This window comes from Salmo salar, chromosome 10 (genome assembly GCF_965601325.2).
Source record: "Salmo salar chromosome 10, fSalSal1, whole genome shotgun sequence".
In the NCBI taxonomy this organism is placed as follows: Eukaryota; Metazoa; Chordata; class Actinopteri; order Salmoniformes; family Salmonidae; genus Salmo; species Salmo salar.
Window position 1 is genome coordinate 72,028,346 of NC_138300.1, and position 12,389 is coordinate 72,040,734.

Here is a 12,389-nt window from a genome sequence, read left to right on the forward strand (position 1 = left end):
TCAAATGTATTTATATATGATATCTCTGATATCTCAAAGTGCTGTACAGAAACCCAGCCTAAAACCCCAAACAGCAAGCAATGCAGGTGTAGAAGCACGGTGGCTAGGAAAAACTCCCTAGAAAGGCCAAAACCTAGGAAGAAACCTAGAGAGGAACCAGGCTATGAGGGGTGGCCAGTCCTCTTCTGGCTGTGCCGGGTGGAGATTATAACAGCACATGGCCTAGATGTTCAAATGTTCATAAATGACCAGCATTGTCAAATAATAATAATCATAGTAGTTGTCAAGGGTGCAACAAGTCAGTAACACAAGAGTAAGTGTCAGTTGGCTTTTTCATAGCCTATTCTGCTATGTTTTTTTCTACCACTCCTGCAGTCTCTAGAGAGTTGAAAACAGCAGGTCTGGGACAGGTAGCACGTCCGGTGAATAGGTCAGGGTTCCAGCAGGTCTGGGACAACAGGTCTGGGACAGGTAGCACGTCCGGTGAACAGGTCAGGGTTCCATATCTGCAGGCAGAACAGTTGGAACTGGAGCAGCAGCACGGCCAGGTGAACTGGGGACAGCAAGGAGTCCTCAAGCCAGGTAGTCCTGAGGCATGGTCCTAGGGCTCAGGTCCTCCGAGAGAGAGAAATAAAGAAAGAGAAAGAGAGAATTAGAGAGAGCATATTTAAATTCACACAGGACACCGGAAAAGACAAGAGAAATACTCCAGATGTGACAGACTGACCCTAGCCCCCCGACACATAAACTACTGCAGCATAAATACTGGAGGTTGAGACAGGAGGGGTCAGGAGACACTGTGGCCCCATCCGATGAAACCCCCGGACAGGGCCAAACAGGTAGGATATAACCCCACCCACTTTGCCAAAGCACAGCCTCCACACCACTGGAGGGATATCTCCAACCACCAACATACCATCCCGGGACAAGGCCGAGTATAGCCCACAAAGATCTCCGCCACAGCACAGCCCAAGGGGGGGCGCCAACCCAGACAGGAAGACCACGTCAGTGACTCAACCCACTCAAGTGACGCACCCCTCCCAGGGACGGCATGGAAGAACACCAGTAAGCCAGTGACTCAGCCCCCGTAATAGGGGTAGAGGCAGAGAATCCCAGTGGAAAGAGGGGAAACCGGCCAGGCAGAGACAGCAAGGGCGGTTCGTTGCTCCAGCCTTTCCGTTCACCTTCACACCCCTGGGCCAGACTACACTTAATCATAGGACCTACTGAAGAGATGTGTCTTCAGTAAAGACTTAAAGGTTGAGACTGTGTCTGCGTCTCACATGGGTAGGCAGACTATTCCATAAAAATCGAGCTCTATAGGAGAAAGCCCTGCCTCCAGCTGTTTGCTTAGAAATTCTAGGAACAATTAGGAGGCCTGCGTCTTGTGACCGTAGCGTACGTGTAGGTATGTACGGCAGGACCAAATCGTAAAGATAGGTAGGAGCAAGCCCATGTAATGCTTTGTAGGTTAGCAGTAAAACCTTGAAATCAGCCCTTGCCTTAACAGGAAGCCAGTGTAGGGAGGCTAGCACTGGAGTAATATGATCACATTTTTTGGTTCTAGTCGGGATTCTATCAGCCGTATTTAGCACTAACTGAAGTTTATTTAGTGCTTTATCCGGGTAGCCGGAAAGTAGAGCATTGCAGTAGTCCAACCTAGAAGTAACAAAGGCATGGATTAATTTTTCTGCGTCATTTTTGGACAGAAAGTTTCTGATTTTTGCAATGTTACGTAGATGGAAAAAAGCTGTCCTTGAAACAGTCTTGATATGTTCTTCAAAAGAGAGATCAGGGTCCAGAGTAACGCCGAGGTCCTTCACAGTTTTATTTGAGACGACTGTACAACCATCCAGATTAATTGTCAGATTCAACAGAAGATCTCTTTGTTTCTTGGGACCTAGAACAAGCATCTCTGTTTTGTCCGAGTTTAAGAGTAGAAAGTTTGCAGCCATCCACTTCCTTATGTCTGAGACACAGGCTTCTAGCGAGGGCAATTTTGGGGCTTCACCATGTTTCATTGAAATGTACAGCTGTGTGTCATCCGCATAGCAGTGAAATTTAACATTATGTTTTCGAATGACATCCCAAAGAGGTAAAATATATAGTGAAAACAATAGTGGTCCTAAAACGTAACCTTGAGGAACACCGAAATTTACAGTTGATTTGTCAGAGGACAAACCATTCACAGAGACAAACTGATATCTTTCCGACAGATAAGACCTAAACCAGGCCAGAACTTGTCCATGTAGACCAATTTGGGTTTCCAATCTCTCCAAAAGAATGTGGTGATCGATGGTATCAAAAGCAGCACTAAGATCTAGGAGCACAAGGACAGACGCAGAACCTCGGTCTGACGTCATTAAAAGGTAATTTACCACCTTCACAGGTGCAGTCTCAGTGCTATGATGGGGTCTAAAACCAGACTGAAGCATTTCGTGTACATTGTTTGTCTTCAGGAAGGCAGTGAGTTGCTGCGCAACAGCTTTTTCTAAATTTTTTGAGAGGAATGGAAGATTCGATATAGGCCGATAGTTTTTTATAATTTCTGGGTCAAGATTTGGCTTTTTCAAGAGAGGCTTTATTACTGCCACTTTTAGTGAGTTTGGTACACATCCGGTGGATAGAGAGCCGTTTATTATGTTCAACATAGGAGGGCCAAGCACAGAAAGCAGCTCTTTCAGTAGTTTAGTTGGAATAGGGTCCAGTATGCAGCTTGAAGGTTTAGAGGCCATGATTATTTTCATCATTGTGTCAAGAGATATAGTACTAAAACACTTTAGTGTCTCCCTTGATCCTAGGTCCTGGCAGGGTTGTGCAGACTCAGGACAACGGAGCTTTGGAGGAATACGCAGATTTAAAGAGGAGTCCGTAATTTGCTTTCTAATGATCATGATCTTTTCCTCAAAGAAGTTAATGAATTCATCACTGCTGAAGTGAGAGCCATCCTCTCTTGGGGAATGCTGCTTTTTAGTTAACTTTGCGACAGTATCAAAAATAAATTTCGGATTGTTCTTATTTTCCTCAATTAAGTTGGAAAAATAGGATGATCAAGCAGCAGTGAGGGCTCTTTGATACTGCACAGTACTGTCTTTCCAAGCTAGTCGGAAGACTTCCAGTTTGGTGTGGCGCCATTTCCGTTCCAATTTTCTGGAAGCTTGCTTCAGAGCTCGTGTATTTTCTGTATACCAGGGAGCTAGTTTCTTCTGACAAATGTTTTTAGTTTTTAGGGGTGCAACTGCATCTAGGGTATTGCGCAAGGTTAAATTGAGTTCCTCAGTTAGGTGGTTAACTGATTTTTGTCCTCTGACGTCCTTGGGTAGGCAGAGGGAGTCTGGAAGGGCATCAAGGAATCTTTGGGTTGTCTGAGAATTTATAGCACGACTTTTAATGCTTCTTGGTTGGGGTCTGAGCAGATTATTTGTTGCGATTGCGAACGTAATAAAATGGTGGTCCGATAGTCCAGGATTATGAGGAAAAACATTAAGATCCACAACATTTATTCCATGGGACAAAACTAGGTCCAGAGTATGACTGTGGCAGTGAGTAGGTCCAGAGACATGTTGGACAAAACCCACTGAGTCGATGATGGCTCCAAAAGCCTTTTGGAGTGGGTCTGTGGACTTTTCCATGTGAAAATTAAAGTCACCAAAAATTAGAATATTATCTGCGATGACTAATAGGAATACAGGGAACTCAGTGAGGAACGCTGCATATGGCCCAGGAGGCCTGTAAACAGTAGCTATAAAAAGTGATTGAGTAGGCTGCATAGATTTCATGACTAGAAGCTCAAAAGACGAAAACGTCGTTGTTGTTTTTTTGGGGGTAAATTTAAATTTGCTATCATAAATGTTAGCAACACCTCCGCCTTTGCGGGATGCACGGGGGATATGGTCACTAGTGTAACCAGGGTGTAAGGCCTCATTTAACACAGTAAATTCATCAGGCTTAAGCCATGTTTCAGTCAGGCCAATCACATCAGATTATGATCAGTGATTAGTTTATTGACTATAACTGCCTTTGAAGTGAGGGATCTAACATTAAGTAGTCCTATTTTGAGATGTGAGGTATCACAATCTCTTTCAATAATGGCAGGGATGGAGGAGGTCTTTATACTAGTGAGATTGCTAAAGCGAACACCGTCATCTTTAATTTTGCCCAACCTAGATCGAGGCACAGACACGGTCTCAATGGGGATAGCTGAGCTGACTACACTGACTGTGCTAGTGGCAGACTCCACTAAGCTGGCAGGCTGGCTAACAGCCTGCTGCCTGGCCTGCACCCTATTTCATTGTGGAGCTAGAGGAGTTAGAGCCCTGTCTATGTTCGTAGATAAGATGAGAGCACCCCTCCAGCTAGGATGGAGTCCATCACTCCTCAACAGGCCAGGCTTGGTCCTGTTTGTGGGTGAGTCCCAGAAAGAGGGCCAATTATCTACAAATTCTATCTTTTGGGAGGGGCAGAAAACAGTTTTCAACCAGCGATTGAGTTGTGAGACTCTGCTGTAGAGCTCATCACTCCCCCTAACTGGGAGGGGGCCAGAGACAATTAATCGATGCCGACACATCTTTCTAGCTGATTTACACGCTGAAGCTATGTTGCGCTTGGTGACCTCTGACTGTTTCATCCTAATATCGTTGGTGCCGACGTGGATAACAATATCTCTATACTCTCTACACTCCCCAGTTTTAGCTTTAGCCAGCACCGTCTTTAGATTAGCCTTAACGTCGGTAGCCCTGCCCCCTGGTAAACAGTGTATGATCGCTGGATGATTCGTTTTTAGTCTAATACTGCGGGTAATGGAGTCGCTAATGACTAGGGTTTTCAATTTGTCAGAGCTAATGGTGAGAGGCTTCGGCGTCTCAGACCCCACAACGGGAGGAGCAGAGACCAGAGAAGTTTCGGCCTCCGACTCCGACTCGCTTAACCTCTTGGGGCTATGTGGGACGCTAGCGTGCCACCCGTGGTGCACCCTATCAACAGCAGGTGCATTTCAAGAGCGGCAAATTTGAAACCAAATAAATGTCAAAATTCAAATTTTTCAAACATACAACTATCTTACACCCTTTGAAAGATAAACATCTCCTTAATCTAACCACGTTGTCCGATTTCAAAAAGGTTTTACGGCGAAAGCATAAAGTTAGATTATGTTAGGAGAGTACATTGACAATAGCTGTGTGTAATGTTTTGTCAATTCAAAGACAGGCGTCACCAAAACCATAAAACCAGCTAAAATGATGCACTAACCTTTGACAATCTCCATCAGATGACACTCCTAGGACATTATGTTAGACAATGCATGCATTTTTAGTTCTATCAAGTTCATATTTATATCCAAAAACAGCGTTTTACTATGGCGTTGATGTTCAGGAAATCGTTTCCCTTCAATAACCGGCAGTCAAGTCAGCACCACAAATTAAATAATTAAAATTAGAAAACATTGGTAAAATATTATATTGTCATTTAAAGAATTATAGATTTACATCTCTTGAACGCAATCGACTTGCCAGATTTAAAAATAACCTTACTGGGAAATCACACTTTGCAATAATCTGAGCACTGCGCCCAGAAAAATACGCGTTGCGATACAGACAAACGGCCATGTTGGAGAGATCTAAAATCGAAAATACTATGTACCTTTGATTCTCTTCATCAGATGTCACTTCCAGGAATCCCAGGTCCATAACGAATGTAGTTTTGTTCAAAAAAGCTCATCATTTATGTCCAAAAAGCTCCGTGTTGTTAGCACATGATCTAAGCCCGCCGGACTTCACTTCATGAACGAGGGGAAAAAATATATTTACGTTCGTTCAAACATGTCAAACGTTGTATAGCATAAATCATTAGTGCCTTTTTTAACCAGAACATGAATAATATTCAAGGTGGACGAATGCATTCTCTTTTAAAACGTATTGGAACGAGGGTACCCAACATGACCTCGCGCGCCAGAGTCTAATCGGCCATCACCGTTCCAAGGCTCTTGTTCGTTCAGATCTCATAGTAGAAGACTCAAAACACTTTGTAAAGGCTGGTGACATCTAGTGGAAGCAATAGGAAGTGCCAAAACATTAATCAGCCCCTGTGTGTTTCAATGGCATAGGCTTAAAGGTAATTCAACACATCAGGTATCCACTTCCTGTCAGAAAATGTCTCAGGGTTTTGCCTGCCAAATGAGTTCTGTTATACTCACAGACACCATTCATACAGTTTTAGAAACTTTAGGGTGTTTTCTATCCATATATAATAAGTATATGCATATTCTAGTTACTGGGTAGGATTAGTAACCAGATTAAATCAGGTAAGTTTTTTTATCCAGCCGTGAAAATACTGCCCCCTAGCCCCAACAGGTTAATGGGGAAAACCGGTTGAAAGTTTCTGTCGGCTGAATAAGCGACACCGGTTGAGCATTCCTACAGCGTTTCCCTCCAGAAGCCATGAGAAAGTTGTCCGGCTGCGGGGACCGTGCGAGGGGGTTTATACTAACGTTACTATCTGTACTTACTGGTGGCACAGACGCTGTTTCATCCTTTCCTACACTGAAATTGCCCTTGCCTAACGATTGCGTCTGAAGCTGGGCTTGCAGCACAGCTATCCTCGCCGTAAGGCGATCGTTCTCCTGTATATTATAAGTACAACGACTGCAATTAGAAGGCATCATGTTAATGTTACTTAGCTTCGGCTGTTTGAAGTCCTGACGAACCATGTCCAGATAAAACCTCCGGGTGAAAAAGTTGAATGAAAAAAGTTGAGTGAGGGGAAAAACTAAGAATATACGCTAATGAAAAAGTAAAAACCGTGAAGTAGTCAGGTAGCAAAGTAAGATCGGCAACAAAACGCACAGCAGCACGTAAACAAGTCTATATATTCCCCTCTATGTTTACCAATAGTTAACTTCCACCTTTACCTACTGTTTGTTCTTGAATCTATTACAATACCGCCAACTGAGTGACTTAGTAGACTGTAATTGTGCTTCTGAAGCAGTCATTAGAGTTGCAAGTACCCAAGCATGCATCCTCAACAGTATGTACACTTTATGGCTGCACGATCTGGATAAAATATCTAATTGCGATTTCTTGGGGGAAGATATTGCAATTGCGATTATGAATTGCGATTTTCGAAGCACTTGGGTGAAAACTAAACAGATTTAGTTGAAACAAGAGTCAGGGTAGAGAACATCACTTCTAAAATGAGATCATATGAATGACTACATACTGTGCTAACTGAATACAAAACCAAATGAAACAAATATTTTCCAACATTGTTATAGGCTACATATGATAATAGATAGTATTCTTACACCAACATATTAACAAACATTTTTACCACAATCATCAAAATATAGTGTGCATTTATTAATAAATGAATGAATAACATTATGAGTTCCTATTTTACCATGAAGAGTTCCTAAATAACCTAAGTTAATTATTTATTCAGGCAGCCATAGCCTGCAGATGGAATAGGAAACTTATGATTGTGCAATTATGTATAAGTAGGCTCAATAATTATTATAATTGAAATTCTAAGCCTTAAAAACATGTAACGTGTAGCCTACCCATTGCAAGGTGCAGCCTGTGTCCAAAACATTGGAGTCTGGTCCAGTTATTCAACGAGACGTGTTTCAACTTGTCCCTTAATTTTGTTATACAGTGTTGGGATGACAACTTGGGAGGAATATGTGCGAGATAGAATCTTGTATCTCCTTTCCAGCTTGTTTATCATCTTCTTGAAGCGGTCTTTGCTGACTGTGTAGCTAGGAACCATGTCTTTGGCTATGTGTTAGCTTCTGTGATTTCTGTGTCTGCACAGGGTGTTTTTTTGTAGGGCTTTACACTTGAAAACCCATCTGCAATCAATGCCTGTTGAACATAGCTGGCTGGTTGTGGCTAAGTTGCTTTGCTGCTGTTGGGCACTTTTTTTGTACAGTACAATCGTTGTAAAGTAGGGGATGGTTAACTTCAAATGATTGAATACGTTTGTTGTGATGCCTCGTGCTGTTCCCATAACTCTGAGGCATTTTTTGCCCAACACTTGCATTGGGTTGACATCGGTTTGCCTGTAGCCAAAATACTGCCATACTACTGAAGATGTGCCTTCTTTGGCACCAAATCAACGTTCTCATTAGCACTCGCAGCACTCATGTTTCGAACACTCACTGATGCAAAGCCACAGAGTTCCTAAACTTCATACTGTACTGTCTTTGGTAAAAACCGTTCTCTCCTCACCAGCACCTAACTGGGCGATGCATGTGATTGGCCAGCAGGTGCATACCATGCAGAGAGTAACAGAGGCCGCTTGTGATTGGTCAGTATGCTCTGGATATGTAGAGAGTGAATAAAAAGACTACTGCATCTCGTTGGAAGAGGTACCATAATCTAGTTTTTGTTGTATTAATTAACAGTGTCAAATAAAGTAGAAAATCATAGCCTCTTGCGATATGAATATTGCACATGTCAATATCGCAATTTCGATCTGAATTCAATTAATTGTGCAGCCCGAGTACACTTGTACATTTGTTGTTCATTCATTCATCCTGTTCATTGGAGAATTCTTTAATTCATTCACAGTGTTTATAAATTCACTTTTTGTTTATGTTGTCTCTGTGGAGCAGACTCTCAGTTTCACATGACATACAGTAATCACATAAACGTGGTGTAGATGTGATGTGTGACCCCCGTCCCTGATGGAAATCAGGAATATTACGCCTTCGCTTCGGAAATATTCTGACCCCTTGACTTTTTCCACATTTTGTTACGTTACAGCCTTATTCTAAAATTGATTAAATCGTTTTTTCCCCTCATCAATCTACACACAATACCCCATAATGACAAAGCAAAAACAGGTTTTTAGAATTTTTTCCTAATCTATTAAACATTCAAAACTGAAATATCACATTTACATGAGTATTCAGACCCTTTAATCAGTACTTTGTTGAAGGACTTTTGGCAGCGATTACAGCATCGAGTCTTCTTGGGTATCACGCTACAAGCTTGTCACACCTGTATTTGGGGAGTTTCTCCCATTCTTCTCAGCAGATCCTCTCAAGATCAGGTTGGATGGGGAGTGTTGCTGCACAGCTATTTTCAGGTCTCTCCAGAGATGTTCGATTGGGTTCAAGTCTGGGCTCTGGCTGGGCCAATCAAGGACATTCAGAGACTTGTCCCAAAGCCACTCCTGCATTGTCTTGGCTGTGTGCTTAGGTCGTTGTCCTGTTGGAAGGTTAAACTTCGCCCCAGTCTGAGGTCCTGTGTGCTCTGGAGCAGGTGGTCATCAAGGATCTCTCTCTGTACTTTGCTCCGTTCATGTTTGCCTCAATCCTGACTAGTCTCCCAGTCCCTGCCACTGAAAACATCCCCACATCATGATGCTGCCACCACCATGCTTCACTGTAAGGATGGTGCCAGGATGGTGCCAGACGTGACCCTTGGCATTCAGGCCATCTTGGTTTCATCAGACCAGACAATCTTGTTTCTCATGGTCTGAGTGTCCTTTAGGTGCCTTTTAGCAAACTCCAAGTGGGCTGTCATGTGCCTTCTACTGAGGAGCGGCTTCCGTCTGGCCACTCTACCATAAAGGCCAGATTGGTGGAGGGCTGCAGAGATTGTTGTCATTCTGTAAGGTTCTCCCATCTCCACAGAGGAGCTCTAAAGCTCGGTCTGACTGACCATTGGATTCTTGGTCACCTCCCTGACCAAGACCCTTCTCCTCTGATTGCTCAGTTTGGCCAGATGGCCAGCTCTAGGAAGAGTCTTGGTGGTTATAAACTTCATTTAAGAATTATGGAGGCCACTGTGTTCTTGGGGACCTTCAAGGCTCCCGAGTGGTGCCGCAGTCTAAGGTACTGCATCTCAGTGCAAGAGGCATCACTACAGTCCCTAGTTCGTATCCAGGCTGTATCACATCCAACCGTGATTGGGAGTCCCATAGAGCGGCACACAACTGGCCCAGCATCGTCCAGATTTGGGCCAGGGTAGGTCGTCATTGTAAATTTATTCTTAACTGACTTGCCTAGTTAAATAAAGGATACATTTTTGGTTTTAATGTAAAAAAAAGAAATCTGCAGAAATGTGTTGGTACCCTTCCCCGGAGCTGTGCCTCGACACAATCCTGTCTCAGAGCTCTACTAACAATTACTTCGACCTCATCGCTTGGTTTTTGCTCTGACATGCAATGTCAACTGTGGGACCTTATATAGACAGGTATGTGCCTTTCCAAATCATGTACAGTCAATTGAGTTTACCACAGGTGGACTCCAGTAAAGTTTCAGAAACATCTCAAGGATGATCAAAGGAATCGTGATGCACCTGAGCTCAATTTCGAGTCTCATAGCAAAGGGTCTGAATACTTATGTAAATGAAGTATTTCTGTTTATTATTTAATTATTTGTTTTATTTATTTAACCTTTATTTAACTAGGCAAGTCAGTGCAGAATAAATTCTTATTTACTATGACGGCCTACCAAAAGGCAAAAGGACTCTTGCGGCGAAGGGGGCTGGGATTAAAATAAAAAAAAGAAATACAATATAAATATACAGTTGAAGTCGGAAGTTTACATACACTTAGGTTGGAATCATTAAGACATATTTTTCAACCACTCCACAAATTTCTTGTTAACAAACTGTAGTTTTGGCAAGTTGGTTAGGACATCTACTTTGTGCATGACACAAGTAATTTTTCCAACAATTGTTAACAGACAGATTATTTCACTTATAATTCATTGTATTCCAGTGGGTCAGATGTTTACATACACTAAGTTGACTGTGCCTTTAAACAGCTAGAAAAATTCCAGATAATGATGTCATGGCTTTAGAAGCTTCTGATAGGCTAATTGACATCTTTTGAGTCAGTTGGAGGTGTACCTGTGGATGTATTTCAAGGCCTACCTTCAAACTCAGTGCCTCTTTGCTTGACATCATGGGAAAATCAAAAGAAATCAGCCAAGACTTCAGAAATAAAATTGTAGACCTCCACAAGTCTGGTTCATCCTTGTCCTCTGGTTTGATGAAACAAAAATATAACTGTTTGGCCATAATGACCATCGTTATGTTTGGAGGAAAAAGGGGGAGGCTTGCAAGCCGAAGAACACCATCCTAATCGTGAAGCACGGGGGTGGCAGCATCATGTTGTGGGGGTGCACTTCACAAAATAGATGGCATCATGAGGCAGGAAATATATTATGTGGATATATTGAAGCAACATTTCAAGACATCAGTCAGGAAGTTAAAGCTTGGTCACAAATGGGTCTTCCAAATGGACAATGACCCCAAGCATACTTCCAAAGTTGTGGCAAAATGGATTAAGGACAACAAAGTCATGGTATTGGAGTGGCCATCACAAAGCCCTGACCTCAATCCTATAGAAAATCTTTGGGCAGAACTGAAAAAGTGTGTGCGAGCAAGGAGGCCTACAAACCTGACTCAGATACACCAGCTCTGTCAGGAGGAATGGGCCAAAATTCACCCAACTTATTGTGGGAAGCTTGTGGTTGGCTATCTGAAACGTTTGACACAAGTTAAATAATTTAAAGGCAATGCTACCAAATACTAATTGAGTTTATGTAAACTTCTGACCCACTGGGAATGTCATGAAAGAAATAAAAGCTGAAATAAATCATTCTCTCTGCTATTATTCTGACATTTCACATTCTTAAAATAAAGTGGTGATCCTAACTGACCTTAGACAGGGAATCTTTACTAGGATTAAATGTCAGGAATTATGAAAAAAATGTATTTGGCTAATGTGTATGTAAACATCCGACATCAACTGTAGGACAAAACACACATCAGGACAAGAGAGACAACACTACATAAAGAGAGACCTAAGACAACAACATAGCTAGGCAGCAACACATGACAACACAGCATGGTAGCAACACAACATGACAACAGCATGGTAGCGACACAAAATGGTAGCAGCACAAAACATGGTACAAACATTATTGGGCACAGACAACAGCACAAAGGGAAAGAGGGTAGAGACAACAATACATCACGCAAAGCAGCCACAATTGTCAGTAAGAGTGTCCATGATTGAGTCTTTGAATGAAGAGATTGAGATAAAACTGTCCAGTTTGAGTGTTTGTTGCAGCTCGTTCCAGTCGCTAGCTGCAGTGAACTGAAAAAACGAGCGACCCAGTGTGCTTTAGGGACCTTTAACAGAATGTGACTGGCAGAACGGGTGTTGTATGTGGAGGATGAGGGCTGCAGTAGATATCTCAGATAGGGGGGAGTGAGGCCTAAGAGGGTTTTTATAAGCATCAACCAGTGGGTCTTGCGACGGGTATACAGAAATGACCATTTTACAGAGGTGTATAGAGTACAGTGATGTGTCCTATAAGGAGCATTGGTGGCATATCTGATGGCCAAATGGTAAAGAACATCTTGCCACTCGAG

General features: G+C 42.6%; 1 protein-coding gene across 1 annotated transcript in view; it reads left to right on the forward strand.

The window, feature by feature from the left end:
- cspg4 (chondroitin sulfate proteoglycan 4) overlaps window positions 1-12,389 on the forward strand; it is a 124,975-nt gene that overhangs the window by 81,631 nt on the left and 30,955 nt on the right. The gene's annotated exons all lie outside the window — the stretch shown is intronic.